Below are 16,123 nucleotides of genomic sequence, written 5' to 3'. Positions count from 1 at the left end.
AATGGGCAACATGTCAGCACAAAATAAACGCAATGGGCAACATGTCAGCACAAAACAAACGCAATGGGCAACATGTCAGCACGAAATAAACGCAATGGGCAACATGTCAGCACGAAATAAACGCAATGGGCAACATGTCAGCACAAAACAAATGCAATGGGCAACATGTCAGCACAAAATAAACGCAATGGGCAACATGGCAGCACAAAATAAACGCAATGTGGGCAACATGTCAGCACAAAATAAACAAAATGGGCAACATGTCAGCACAAAATAAACGCAATGGGCAACATGTCAGCACAAAATAAACGCAATGGGCAACATGGCAGCACAAAACAAATGCAATGGGCAACATGTCAGCACAAAATAAACGGAATGGGCAACATGGCAGCACAAAATAAACGCAATGTGGGCAACATGTCAGCACAAAATAAACGCAATGGGCAACATGTCAGCATAAAATAAACGCAATGGGCAACATGTCAGCACAAAATAAACGCAATGGGCAACATGTCAGCACAAAACAGACGCAATGGGCAAAATGTCAGCACAAAACAAACGCAATGTGCAACATGGCAGCACAAAACAAACGCAATGGGCAACATGTCAGCACAAAACAAACGCAATGGGCAAAATGTCAGCACAAAATAATCACAATGGGCAACATGTCAGCACAAAATAAACGCAATGGGCAATATGTCAGCACAAAACAAATGCAATGGGCAACATGTTAGCACAAAATAAATGCAATGTGGGCAACATGTCAGCACAAAATAAACGCAATAGGCAACATGTTAGTACAAAATAAACGCAATGGGCAACATGTCGGCACAAAACAAACGCAATGGGCAACATGTCAGTACAAAACAAACGCAATGGGCAACATGGCAGCACAAAACAAACGCAATGGGCAACATGTCAGCACAAAATAAACGCAATGTTGGCAACATGTGAGCACAAAATAGACGGAATGGCCAACATGGCAGCACAAAACAAATGCAATGGGCAACATGGCAGCACAAAAACGCAATGGGCAACATGGCAGCACAAAATAAACGCAATGGGCAACATGTCAGCACAAAATAAACGCAATGGGCAACATGTGAGTACAAAACAAACGCAATGGGCACCATGTCAGCACAAAACAAATGCAATGGGTAACATGGCAGCACAAAATAAACGCAATGAGCAACATGTCAGTACAAAATAAATGCAATGAGCAACATGGCAGCACAAAATAAACGCAATGTGGGCAACATGTCAGCACAAAATAAACGCAATGGGCAACATGTGAGTACAAAACAAACGCAATGGGCACCATGTCAGCAAAAAACAAATGCAATGGGCAACATGTCAGCACAAAATAAACGCAATGGGCAACATGTCAGCACAAAATAAATGCAATGGACAACATGTCAGCACAAAATAAATGCAATGGGCAACATGGCAGCACAAAATAAACACAATGTGGGCAACATGTCAGCACAAAATAAACGCAATGGGCAACATTGCAGCACAAAATAAACGCAATGGGCAACATGGCAGCACAAAATAAACGCAATCGGCAACATGTCAGCACAAAATAAATGCAGTGGGCAACATGGCAGCACAAAACAAACGCAATGGGCATCATGTCAGCACAAAGTAAAACGCAATGGACAACATGTCAGCACAAAATAAACGCAATGGGCAACATGTCAGTACAAAACAAACGCAATGGGCAACATGGCAGCACAAAATAAACGCAATGGGCAACATGTCAGCACAAAATAAACGCAATGTGGGCAACATGTCAGCACAAAATAGACGGAATGGGCAACATGGCAGCACAAAACAAATGCAATGGGCAACATGGCAGCACAAAATAAACGCAATGGGCAACATGTCAGCACAAAATAAATGCAATGGGCAACATGACAGCACAAAATAAACGCAATGGGCAACATGTGAGTACAAAACAAACGCAATGGACACCATGTCAGCACAAAACAAATGCAATGGGTAACATGGCAGCACAAAATAAACGCAATGGGCAACATGTCAGTACAAAACAAACGCAATGGCCAACATGTCAGCACAAAATAAATGCAATGAGCAACATGGCAGCACAAAATAAACGCAATGTGGGCAACATGTCAGCACAAAATAAACGCAATGGGCAACATGTGAGTACAAAACAAACGCAATGGGCACCATGTCAGCACAAAAAAAATGCAATGGGTAACATGTCATCACAAAATAAATGCAATGGGCAACATGGCAGCACAAAATAAACGCAATGTGGGCAACATGTCAGCACAAAATAAACGCAATGGGCAACATTGCAGCACAAAATAAACGCAATGGGCAACATGGCAGCACAAAATAAACGCAATGGGCAACATGTCAGCACAAAATAAATGCAGTGGGCAACATGGCAGCACAAAACAAACGCAATGGGCAACATGTCAGCACAAAGAAAAACGCAATGGGCAACATGTCAGCACAAAATAAACGCAATGGGCAACATGTCAGTACAAAACAAACGCAATGGGCAACATGGCAGCACAAAATAAACGCAATGGGCAACATGTCAGCACAAAATAATTGCAATGTGGGCAACATGTCAGCACAAAATAGACGGAATGGGCAACATGGCAGCACAAAACAAATGCAATGGGCAACATGTCAGCACAAAATAAACGCAATGGGCAACATGTCAGCACAAAATAAACGCAATGGGCAACATGTCAGCACAAAATAAACGCAATGGGCAACATGTGAGTACAAAACAAACGCAATGGGCAACATGTCAGCACAAAACAAATACAATGGGTAACATGGCAGCACAAAATAAACGCAATGGGCAACATGTCAGTACAAAACAAACGCAATAGGCAACATGTCAGCACAAAATAAATGCGATGGGCAACATGTCAGCACAAAATAAACGCAATGGGCAACATGTCAGCACAAAATAAACGCAATGGGCAACATGGCAGCACAAAATAAACGCAATGTGGGCAACATGTCAGCACAAAATAAACACAATGGGCAACATGGCAGCACAAAATAAACGCAATGGGCAACATGTCAGCACAAAATAAACGCAATGGGCAACATGTCAGCACAAAATAAACGCAGTGGGCAACATGGCAGCACAAAACAAACGCAATGGGCAACATGTCAGCACAAAGTAAAACGCAATAGGCAACATGTCAGCACAAAATAAACGCAATGGGCAACATGTCAGCACAAAATAAACGCAATGGGCAACATGGCAGCACAAAATAAACGCAATGTGGGCAACATGTCAGCACAAAATAAATGCAGTGGGCAACATGGCAGCACAAAACAAACGCAATGGGCAACATGTCAGCACAAAGAAAAACGCAATGGGCAACATGTCAGCACAAAATAAACGCAATGGGCAACATGTCAGTACAAAACAAACGCAATGGGCAACATGACAGCACAAAATAAACGCAATGGGCAACATGTCAGCACAAAATAATTGCAATGTGGGCAACATGTCAGCACAAAATAGACGGAATGGGCAACATGGCAGCACAAAACAAATGCAATGGGCAACATGGCAGCACAAAATAAACGCAATGGGCAACATGTCAGCACAAAATAAACGCAATGGGCAACATGTCAGCACAAAATAAACGCAATGGGCAACATGTGAGTACAAAACAAACGCAATGGGCAACATGTCAGCACAAAACAAATACAATGGGTAACATGGCAGCACAAAATAAACGCAATGGGCAACATGTCAGTACAAAACAAACGCAATGGGCAACATGTCAGCACAAAATAAATGCGAAGGGCAACATGTCAGCACAAAATAAACGCAATGGGCAACATGTCAGCACAAAATAAACGCAATGGGCAACATGGCAGCACAAAATAAACGCAATGTGGGCAACATGTCAGCACAAAATAAACACAATGGGCAACATGGCAGCACAAAATAAACGCAATGGGCAACATGTCAGCACAAAATAAACGCAATGGGCAACATGTCAGCACAAAATAAACGCAGTGGGCAACATGGCAGCACAAAACAAACGCAATGGGCAACATGTCAGCACAAAGTAAAACGCAATGGGCAACATGTCAGCACAAAATAAACGCAATGGGCAATATGTCAGCACAAAACAAATGCAATGGGCAACATGTCAGCACAAAATAAACGCAATAGGCAACATGTTAGTACAAAATAAACGCAATGGGCAACATGTCGGCACAAAACAAACGCAATGGGCAACATGTCAGTACAAAACAAACGCAATGGGCAACATGGCAGCACAAAACAAACGCAATGGGCAACATGTCAGCACAAAATAAACGCAATGTTGGCAACATGTGAGCACAAAATAGACGGAATGGCCAACATGGCAGCACAAAACAAATGCAATGGGCAACATGGCAGCACAAAAACGCAATGGGCAACATGGCAGCACAAAATAAACGCAATGGGCAACATGTCAGCACAAAATAAACGCAATGGGCAACATGTGAGTACAAAACAAACGCAATGGGCAACATGTCAGCACAAAACAAATGCAATGGGTAACATGGCAGCACAAAATAAACGCAATGAGCAACATGTCAGTACAAAATAAATGCAATGAGCAACATGGCAGCACAAAATAAACGCAATGTGGGCAACATGTCAGCACAAAATAAACGCAATGGGCAACATGTGAGTACAAAACAAACGCAATGGGCACCATGTCAGCAAAAAACAAATGCAATGGGTAACATGGCAGCACAAAATAAACGCAATGGGCAACATGTCAGCACAAAATAAATGCAATGGGCAACATGTCAGCACAAAATAAATGCAATGGGCAACATGGCAGCACAAAATAAACACAATGGGCAACATGTCAGCACAAAATAATTGCAATGTGGGCAACATGTCAGCACAAAATAGACGGAATGGGCAACATGGCAGCACAAAACAAATGCAATGGGCAACATGGCAGCACAAAATAAACGCAATGGGCAACATGTCAGCACAAAATAAACGCAATGGGCAACATGTCAGCACAAAATAAACGCAATGGGCAACATGTGAGTACAAAACAAACGCAATGGGCAACATGTCAGCACAAAACAAATACAATGGGTAACATGGCAGCACAAAATAAACGCAATGGGCAACATGTCAGTACAAAACAAACGCAATGGGCAACATGTCAGCACAAAATAAATGCGATGGGCAACATGTCAGCACAAAATAAACGCAATGGGCAACATGTCAGCACAAAATAAACGCAATGGGCAACATGGCAGCACAAAACAAACGCAATGTGGGCAACATGTCAGCACAAAATAAACGCAGTGGGCAACATGGCAGCACAAAACAAACGCAATGGGCAACATGTCAGCACAAAGTAAAACGCAATGGGCAACATGTCAGCACAAAATAAACGCAATGGGCAACATGTCAGCACAAAATAAACGCAATGGGCAACATGGCAGCACAAAATAAACGCAATGTGGGCAACATGTCAGCACAAAATAAATGCAGTGGGCAACATGGCAGCACAAAACAAACGCAATGGGCAACATGTCAGCACAAAGAAAAACGCAATGGGCAACTTGTAAGCACAAAATAAACGCAATGGGCAACATGTCAGTACAAAACAAACGCAATGGGCAACATGGCAGCACAAAATAAACGCAATGGGCAACATGTCAGCACAAAATAATTGCAATGTGGGCAACATGTCAGCACAAAATAGACGGAATGGGCAACATGGCAGCACAAAACAAATGCAATGGGCAACATGGCAGCACAAAATAAACGCAATGGGCAACATGTCAGCACAAAATAAACGCAATGGGCAACATGTCAGCACAAAATAAACGCAATGGGAAACATGTGAGTACAAAACAAACGCAATGGGCAACATGCCAGCACAAAACAAATACAATGGGTAACATGGCAGCACAAAATAAACGCAATGGGCAACATGTCAGTACAAAACAAACGCAATGGGCAACATGTCAGCACAAAATAAATGCGATGGGCAACATGTCAGCACAAAATAAACGCAATGGGCAACATGTCAGCACAAAATAAACGCAATGGGCAACATGGCAGCACAAAATAAACGCAATGTGGGCAACATGTCAGCACAAAATAAACACAATGGGCAACATGGCAGCACAAAATAAACGCAATGGGCAACATGTCAGCACAAAATAAACGCAATGGGCAACATGTCAGCACAAAATAAACGCAGTGGGCAACATGGCAGCACAAAACAAACGCAATGGGCAACATGTCAGCACAAAGTAAAACGCAATGGGCAACATGTCAGCACAAAATAAACGCAATGGGCAACATGTCAGCACAAAATAAACGCAATGGGCAACATGGCAGCACAAAATAAACGCAATGTGGGCAACATGTCAGCACAAAATAAACACAATGGGCAACATGGCAGCACAAAATAAACGCAATGGACAACATGTCAGCACAAAATAAACGCAATGGGCAACATGTCAGCACAAAATAAACGCAGTGGGCAACATGTCAGCACAAAACAAACGCAATGGGCAACATGGCAGCACAAAATAAACGCAATGTGAGCAACATGTCAGCACAAAATAAATGCAGTGGGCAACATGGCAGCACAAAACAAACGCAATGGGCAACATGTCAGCACAAAGAAAAACGCAATGGGCAACATATCAGCACAAAATAAACGCAATGGGCAACATGTCAGTACAAAACAAACGCAATGGGCAACATGGCAGCACAAAATAAACGCAATGGGCAACATGTCAGCACAAAATAATTGCAATGTGGGCAACATGTCAGCACAAAATAGACGGAATGGGCAACATGGCAGCACAAAACAAATGCAATGGGCAACATTGCAGCACAAAATAAACGCAATGGGCAACATGTCAGCACAAAATAAACGCAATGGGCAACATGTGAGTACAAAACAAACGCAATGGGCAACATGTCAGCACAAAACAAATACAATGGGTAACATGGCAGCACAAAATAAACGCATTGGGCAACATGTCAGTACAAAACAAACGCAATGGGCAACATGTCAGCACAAAATAAATGCGATGGGCAACATGTCAGCACAAAATAAACGCAATGGGCAACATGTCAGCACAAAATAAACGCAATGGGCAACATGGCAGCACAAAATAAACGCAATGTGGGCAACATGTCAGCACAAAATAAACACAATGGGCAACATGGCAGCACAAAATAAACGCAATGGGCAACATGTCAGCACAAAATAAACGCAATGGGCAACATGTCAGCACAAAATAAACGCAGTGGGCAACATGGCAGCACAAAACAAACGCAATGGGCAACATGTCAGCACAAAGTAAAACGCAATGGGCAACATGTCAGCACAAAATAAACGCAATGGGCAACATGTCAGCACAAAATAAACGCAATGGGCAACATGGCAGCACAAAATAAACGCAATGTGGGCAACATGTCAGCACAAAATAGACGCAATGGGCAACATGTCAGTACAAAACAAACGCAATGGGCAACATGTCAGCACAAAATAAACGCAATGTGGGCAACATGTCAGCACAAAATAAACGCAATGGGCAACATGGAAGCACAAAACAAATGCAATGGGCAACATGGCAGCACAAAACAAACGCAATGGGCAACATGGCAGCACAAAATAAACGCAATGGGCAACATGGCAGGCAGCACAAAACAAACGCAATGGGCAACATGTCAGTACAAAACAAACACAATGGGCAACATGTCAGCACAAAATAAACGCAATGGGCAACATGGCAGTACAAAACAAACGCAATGGGCAACATGTCAGCACAAAATAAACGCAATGGGCAACATGTCAGTACAAAACAAACGCAATGGGCAACATGTCAGCACAAAACAAACGCAATGGGCAACTTGGCAGCACAAAATAAACGCAATGGGCAACATGTTAGTACAAAACAAACGCAATAGGCAACATGGCAGCACAAAATAAACGCAATGTGGGCACATTTCACCTGGGAGAAAAAGCATTTACTCACCTGACAGAACTCTTCTCTCCCGGCTGGCCTCTGGCGCGCTGCTCCCCGGACCATCTTCCTCCTGCACTGCAATCTCCCGCGCTGAGAGGGAGAGCAGGGCTATGGAAAGATGGTGCTTGAAGCCCTGTACTGGAGACACAAATAGTCTCCAGTACAGGGCTTTGCCGGACGCCATCTTTCCGTAGCCCTGCTCTGCCTGCCGGAGGAATGTGCAGGCTGCTGGAGCGGGGCTGCGTGGAATGAACTGGCGCAGCATCTATGAGAAGCTGCAGTCAGTTCATGCAATGGACGGTGGCCAGAGTCCCGAGGCCAAGACGTCCCGCAGCTAAAAGCGGGATGTTTCCAAGGACCTCATGCAGCCTGGGACAGCCCCCCCCCCCCCCGAAGGCGGGACGCGTCCCGGGTAAAGCGGAACGTATGGTCACCGTAGATTAAAGGATACTTAAAGGAATACTGAAGGCAAAAAAAAAAAATGACATTTACTCACCTGGGGCATCCCTCAGCCCCCCGAAGCTGGATGGTACCCTCGCAGCCCCGCTCCGATCGTCCTGTCCCCACCGGCGGCTACTTCCGGTTCGGCGACAGCCGCCGACAGGCTGGGAACGCGGCTGATTTTCCGCGTTCCCAGCCACTGCTATCAACCTCTATGCTGCTATAGCGTATATATAGACGCTATAGCAGCATAGAGAGTGATAGCAGCGGCTGGGAACGCGGAAAATCAGCCGCGTTCCCAGCCTGTCGGCGGCTGTCGCCGAACCAGAAGTAGCCGCCGGCGGGGACAGGACGATCGGAGCGGGGCTGCGAGGGCACCATCCAGCTTCGGGGGGCTGAGGGATGCCCCAGGTGAGTAAATGTCATTTTTTTTTTTGCCTTAAGTATTCCTTTAAGGCAAGTGCAAAAAGTTCTGTATAACATATCTGAGGCTTCTTCTTAGATCTTATCAGGTCTCTCTCTGTGGTTCCGATCGACTCCAGTTGCACACTGCCCCCATGAAAGGTTTCCAAGCCATATATGCAGAATGCTGCCTGCCACAGAGGTACAATTGAGGAGGCGCATCGCCGGCTCCACCCATTCATGTCTTAAAGTGAACCTTAAGCCAGGAAAAAAAATGAGTTTTACTCACCTGGGGATTCTACCAGCCCCCTGCAGCAGTCCTGTGCCCTCGCAGCCACTCACTAATCCTCTGGTCCCATGCTGCCAGCTAGTTTCGTTTTTGCCGACAGGCCCATCAGGACTGGCCACGCGTAGCTTTTTCCGCATTCCCGACTGTAATTAGCGCTATTGCGGGCCGCAAACCGTACAAAAATATGCGTTGCCGCATATCTATGCGTTCGTAATGCAGCAACGCGTATTTTTGTCAATAGCAATAGCACTAATTACAGTAGGGAATGCGGAAAAAGCTATGCGTGGCCAGTCCTGACGGGCCTGTCGGCAAAAACGAAACTAGCTGGCAGCGGGTGACCACGGGATTAGTGAGTCGCTGCGAGGGCACAGGACTGCTGCAGGGGGCTGGTAGAAGCCACAGGTGAGTAAAACTCATTTTTTTTCTGGCTTAAGTGTCTTTTTAACGTGACTTGTAGACCTTTCAGAAGGGGGCAGTGTGCCACTAGAGTTGATCAGAACCATTCCGGAGCTACGTGCGAGGAGGCGGAGCCACAAACCACAGTGAAGTTTGACTGCATGAGAGGGCCGACATCTTGCTGAGCGCTGATCCGGAGCGGCGCATGGGGGAGAGCCCGGTCAAAACTCTATGCTATTGAAATCACCTGATGTTTGTGAGTGCTTTTAAATGTTATATGTTTATTTTATTAAATGGTGTTGCACTATGAGAAGTATTATGTTTATTTGAGGCACTATTGATCTAAAAGGAACAGATTAGTGTTCCTCTGTAGTGGGGGAACACAAAGTATTGCTACACAGGAAGAGGAAGTTTCTGTTTTGTGTAAGACACAGAGTGACTGCAGGGAGACGGCCAGACAGCCGGGAAGGGGGCTTAAACCCTTCGCAGCGAGATTTGGCTCTATGTAAGAGTCAAAGGGTCTGGTGAGTCTGATCATAAACTTTAGTACATGTGAATTTGCTCTGTGGGATCTCTGGATATTATTGCAGTATCGCTGAGAGACTGTATTACTGATTGCAGCATTACTGAGAGACTGGGCTCTGCTATACTGGCAGTGCTGTCGTATTTTATTATGGAACACAGTGACCTATTACAATAGCGCACCAGCGGCTATAAATTACCTTTGCATGAATGTAGCGCAGTGTATATAATTGTTTTTAACTATACTATTTATACTGGGGGCAACTATACTAACTACCTATACTGAGGCAACTTTACTACCTATACTGGGGGCAACTATACTACTTATACTGGGGGTAACTATACTAGCTACCTATACTGGGGCAAATATACTACCTATACTCGGGGCAACTATACTAGCTACCTATACTCGTGGCAACTTTATTACATATACTGGGGCAACTATACGGGGGGCAACTATGCTACCTATTCTGAGGCAACTACATTACCTATACTGGGGGCACTACCCACCGTGGCATGCTTAGTATGCCGCACTTGCTCCTTTCCTTTTTTGGGGGGTTGTAAGGGGGGGTGTATTTTAATATCCAGCACCGGGTGTCATACACCCTGGGAACGCCACTGGACAATACATAGCTGGATTGAGACAGATCACAGAAGTTACAACAGTTTTACCCACAATATATTTGAAAATGTTTACAGTGCTGTGGTGTTTGTGAACATACAGTATATTGTAGTACACAAAGAGAGCTTTTTTGCCTAGTACTCAGTGGTTAGGGTGTGATTGGGTCTGCTGCACCTTTAAGTAGTAGCTCTGTCCTATTCCACTTGGCTTGCTTCACATATGTGGAAGGAGCGTGCATTCGGGCTAATGTAAACAACAGGTTTATTCACAGTACAAGCAACGCAGTCCGTGCACAGCTCCTCAAATCACATTTATTTCTTCAGCAAGCATGTAGATACATTATCCAAGGCATAACATTATTAACCACTTGCCGACCGCGCACTCATAACGCGCGTCGGCAAGGTGGCAGCTGCAGGACCAGCGACGCAGACTTGCGTCGCCGGCTGCAGCCTAATTAACGAGCGATCGCGCGGCTGTAGCCGCGCGATCGCTACGTCATACTATTCGGCCCCCATGTGACTTCAGCCCGCCGGCCAATCAGCAGCGCCGGCGGGCTGTAAAAATTCAAAACCACCAATAGAACGCGTATAATACAGTTTGTTTAGGTAACAAACTGTATTATACTGCCTGCCTCCCGCTGGTGGTCACACTTAGCGATTGACCACCAGCGAGGAGTGCAGGCATAGTATCAGCACACACACACACACATTAGGAGCCCCACAGACCCCCCGATCACCCACAGCACCCATCAGACACCCCCCTGTACCCCCCTCCAGCACGCAGATCAGACCTAACCAACCCCCATATCACCCATCAATCAATCCCTGTCACCACCTGTCACTCCTATTGATCAGATCAGACCCCTAACTACCCCTTAGGGTTATCTGATCACCCCCCACCCCTTCAGATCTCCCCCCCGACCCCCCCCCCCCTGTATACTGAACCTATCTATCTCCCCTGCATCTGTCTATCTCCCCAGTGATCAGCTGCCAATCACCTATCAGTCACCTGTCAATCATCCCTTGTCACCACCTGTCACTGCCCCCCATTAGATCAGACCCCCCAACTGCCCCTTAGGGGTATCTGATCACCCCCCACCCCTTCAGATCTCCCCCCCCCCCGTATACTGCATCTATCTATCTTCCCTGTAATTGCCCGCTGATCAGCTGTCAATCACCTATCCGTCACCTGTCAATCATCCCTTGTCACCACCTGCCACTGCCCCCCATCAGATCAGACCCCCAACTGCCCATTAGGGGCTTCTGATCACCCACCCACCCTTTCAGATCCCTCCGAGACACCCCCCCTGATCACATCAGCAGTCCATTGTTTACATCTGTTTTTCCCTGTAAACACCCACTTATCACCTGTCAATAACCCATCTATCACCCCCTGTCACCACCTGTCACTCCTATCCCTCAGATTAGACCCCCAACTACCCCTTAGGGGTATCTGATCACCCCCCCACCCCTTCCGATCCTCCCCACACCGTCCTAGTTCATTGATTGCGTATATTCTCCCCCCTGCCATTGTGTATCTTATCTCCTGTCTGTAAGGCTTGATTGTGCTTTGTTTGGCTACAATTGTCTCAATTGCACTGTGATTGGCATCGATTGTCGTGTGATTGGCTTCGATTGTCACGTAATTGGTTTTGATTGTGCCAATTGCCCACTGATTGGCTGTTTTGCCCTGTGATTAGCATTGATTGTCGTGTGATTGGCTTCAATTGTCACGTAATTGGTTTTTGATTGTCACGTTATTGGATTCAATTGGTCCGTGATTGGCTTTGATTGCGCCGATTGCTGTAATTGTGTTGTAATTGTCTCGTGATTGTTTTTGATTATTTGTGATTGCTCTCTGATCCCCAACCCCCCCCCCCCCTCACCATCACTATCACTATCCTAGTGATCTAAAAACTTTTTTAGTATCACTAGTGGTAACAAACAGTTAGGCCAGTTAGCTAAGCAAAAGGGTTGTTAGTGTCAGTTAGTGCTCAGCCCACTGCACCACAGTCACTAATTAGCGTCATCACTGTCGCTAATCAGCATTGGTACTATATAGTATCTGTAAGTGATTATTAGTGATCACAGTCAGATCTATATTAGGGTCTCTAGGATCCACAAAAAAACGCAGTGTTTGCCCGATCAGACCTGATCGTTCGCCTGCACTGCGTTCAGCCCGCCCCACCGCAGTGACAGAAATTTCTTTTTTCTGATCACTGCAAAAAACACTGTACACAAGCTGTGGCACTGTAAACATCAGTTTTGATTTTTTTTATCTAAACTCAGTGACCACAGCTTTCTACCTCTCAAGTACTCCCTTTCGCTAGGTAGGTGCTCTTTTCCTGGGTAGTCTCAGAGGAATACCTCCTAAATTTAGCAGGCCACCATGGCAAAAAAGAGGTTTTCCAATGAAGACATCTACAGGTACATGGACCAGTCGGATGAGGATGATTGGGTCGACTTATTCGACGAATCTTCGGGTTCAGAGTACGATCCTGTAGACAGCAGTGGCTCTCTGACCGATAGTTCCGATGACGAGGTTGAGGTCCCGGCTAGAGCCAGGCGTACCACACCCCATGTCACTGGACTGCAGGTGGCGGAAGATCAGTCTCAAGGGCAGCAGAGTGGCGTTGATCTGATTTTTCTTGGTGAGGCATGCACCAGCAGCGCAGCATCTCCTGGACCTATCAACACCAGTACTTCCGCAGAAGACCCTGATGAAGTGGCGGACACCATCCTGGAAGTAGAAACTGGTTCGGTGGTACGTGAATTAAGATCCGATCCGCAGCCACCAAGTAGACGGGCCCGTACTCCCATTGGTTTTCCAGAGGTGCTGGCAAACCCTGATTGGCATTCCCCTGATCCCGCCGCACCCATACTGCCCCCTTTCACCGCCCAGTCTGGAGTCCAGGTGGAGACAGTTGAACTAGGATCGGCCCTAGACTTTTTTGAACTGTTCCTCACCCAGGATCTCCTTGACTTAATTGTGGCTGAGACCAACCTATATGCCACACAATTTATAACCGCCCATCCGGAAAGCTGCCACGCCCAGCCTTTTCGGTGGAAACCACTCCAAGTTTCCGAACTTAAAATTTTTTTGGGCCTTCTCCTCAACATGGGTATTACTAAAAAAAATGTATTGCGCTCTTATTGGTCTACACGCCAAATACATAACATGCCCGTGTTCTCTGCTGCCATGTACAGGACACGATTTGAGATCATCCTGCGCTTCCTGCATTTCAATGACAACGACACCTGTCATGAAAGAGACCACCCAGCTTATGACCGGCTCCACAAAATTCGGCCCCTCATAGACCACCTGTCATCCACATTTGCAGATGCTTATACCCCTGAACAGAACATCTGTGTAGATGAGTCCCTCGTACATTTTACCGGGCGCCTTGGCATCAAACAGTACATCCCAAGCAAGCGCGCCCGGTATGGGGTGAAACTGTATAAGCTCTGTGATAGGGCCACAGGCTATACATCTCGTTTTAGGGTCTATGAGGGAAAAGACTCAAAATTGGAGCCGGTCGGATGTCCTGACTACCTGGGGAGCAGTGGAAAGATTGTGTGGGACTTGGTGTCACCCTTGTTCCAGAAGGGGTACCATCTTTATGTGGACAACTTTTACACAAGTGTGGCCCTCTTTCAGCACTTAAAGTTAGAAGGAATCCGATGCTGTGGCACCGTGCGGCCTAGTCGCCGGGGCTTCCCCCAACAGCTCGTTAACACCAGACTTCAACGGGGGGAGAGGGCCGCCTTGTGTACCGATGACTTGCTCTCGGTGAAATGGAAGGACAAGAGGGACGTTTACCTTCTGTCTACCATTCACACAGACACGACAGTACAAATTACACGGGCAACAGAGGTCATTGAAAAGCCCCTCGCCGTCCACAGCTATAATGCCAACATGGGAAGGGTGGACTTCAATGACCAGATGTTAGGGCCCTATTTAATTTCCCGGAAAACCAGACGCTGGTATAAGAAAGTGTCTGTGTATTTAATTCAATTGGCGATGTACAACAGCTTTGTTCTCTACAGTAAGGCTGGGAGAACTGGATCTTTCCTTCAATTCCAGGAAGACATTGTTTCGGCACTCCTCTATCCAGAAGGTGACAGAGCCCAACCCCCAAATGCAACTAGCCGGCTGCATGGAAGGCATTACGCCTACCCGATTCCCAGTACCCCAACTCAACGCAACCCCAGAAAAAGATGTCGTGTGTGCAGCAAGGCTGGAATAAGGCGTGACACCCCCGTTTACTGTCCCCGCTGTCCTGACCAGCCTGGCCTATGCCTAGGGGAGTGTTATGAGAGGTACCACGAGAAGGCACACTTTTAGAACCTAGGGAACTACAGACACAGCAGTAGGCACACAAGGGTCTCTCAGTGCTATTTCACACTGGCGCGATGCGTTAGGGCAAATTGCCTAGCAAAAGTCACACTTTGCGGTCCCCCCCTACGCCGGAAGTGCTTGACTTAACGCTAGTGCATGCCTACGTTACTGCGTGGCTTCTGCGGCAATTTGGGTCGGCCCGGAAGTCATGTTAGTCTACGGCGACGCAGTTAATTACTAGGCCGAATGCTACTCTTGTGGTATTCCCTGAAGATCTATTTTGGGCGAGACGGTGCGGCGGGCTCGACCGACCGGATAGGCCAGTATGCAGTGTGAACCCAAACATCAGGTTTTGAGAGATCCAAATACACTGGCCTGCCAGAAACCTCTCCTTTCACTTGGGACAGAATGCATAATGTACTTCGCCACATATCTGTGCGATTTGCACTTTGCACATTGACCCATGGGAGAGGAGAAGTTTATCCTCAGCTCGCAGGTAAAAAAAAAACAAAAAAAAAAAAACAGGTAAGCAAAAAAGTTAATATTTGGTTACCAATGTTATTGTTTGGTTTGAACATATTTAATAAAGTTTAAAAAGTTAATGTTATTGAAGTGCTTTGCTGCTTGCTTGCTTTTTTTTTTTTTTTTTTTTTTTTTTCTTCTTCTCTCTTTTTTTCCAACCGACCAATCAGCTGCAGCACTGATGATGCATGCTGACAGAAGCATTGCGCTTCTGTCAGGTTACACAAAATCGGTGCATGCAGCGCTGTAGGACGAGATTTCTCCTCCACAGTAAAAAAGATACGTTTGCCGAGGCATATGGGCCAAGGTGTGGTGTTGGGGATTCATATGCTTTGGCAAGCACTTTGTATCAAAAAAGAACTCAAGCAATGATTTCTCCATTCACATCGATCAATGTGGATGAATAAATCAGGATTGCCTGGGCATACGAGCTGGTGGGTTTGGATTTTTGGGGTGGCAGCTCCTATGTCCAGGCGGACGCCTTCCCCTCCTTTTTGTTTTTTTCGTTTTTCTTCTCTCTTTTTTCTATCCAGACCGACCGACCGACCAATCAGCTGCAG

The 16,123-nt window shown here is 46.1% G+C and overlaps 1 protein-coding gene across 1 annotated transcript in view; it reads left to right on the top strand.

The window, feature by feature from the left end:
• The first annotated feature begins 10,038 nt into the window (after window positions 1-10,038).
• Window positions 10,039-16,123, top strand: part of APOBEC2 (apolipoprotein B mRNA editing enzyme catalytic subunit 2) — a 65,078-nt gene continuing 58,993 nt past the window's right edge. The window contains exon 1 of the mRNA XM_068269376.1: window positions 10,039-10,083. The gene's annotated coding sequence lies outside the window, so the exon portion shown is untranslated. The remainder of the gene's footprint in view (window positions 10,084-16,123) is intronic.

Source organism: Hyperolius riggenbachi, chromosome 2 (assembly GCF_040937935.1).
Source record: "Hyperolius riggenbachi isolate aHypRig1 chromosome 2, aHypRig1.pri, whole genome shotgun sequence".
Classification (NCBI taxonomy): domain Eukaryota; kingdom Metazoa; phylum Chordata; class Amphibia; order Anura; family Hyperoliidae; genus Hyperolius; species Hyperolius riggenbachi.
Note: the sequence above shows the minus strand (reverse complement) of the source record. Positions and strands in the feature narration are given on the sequence as shown.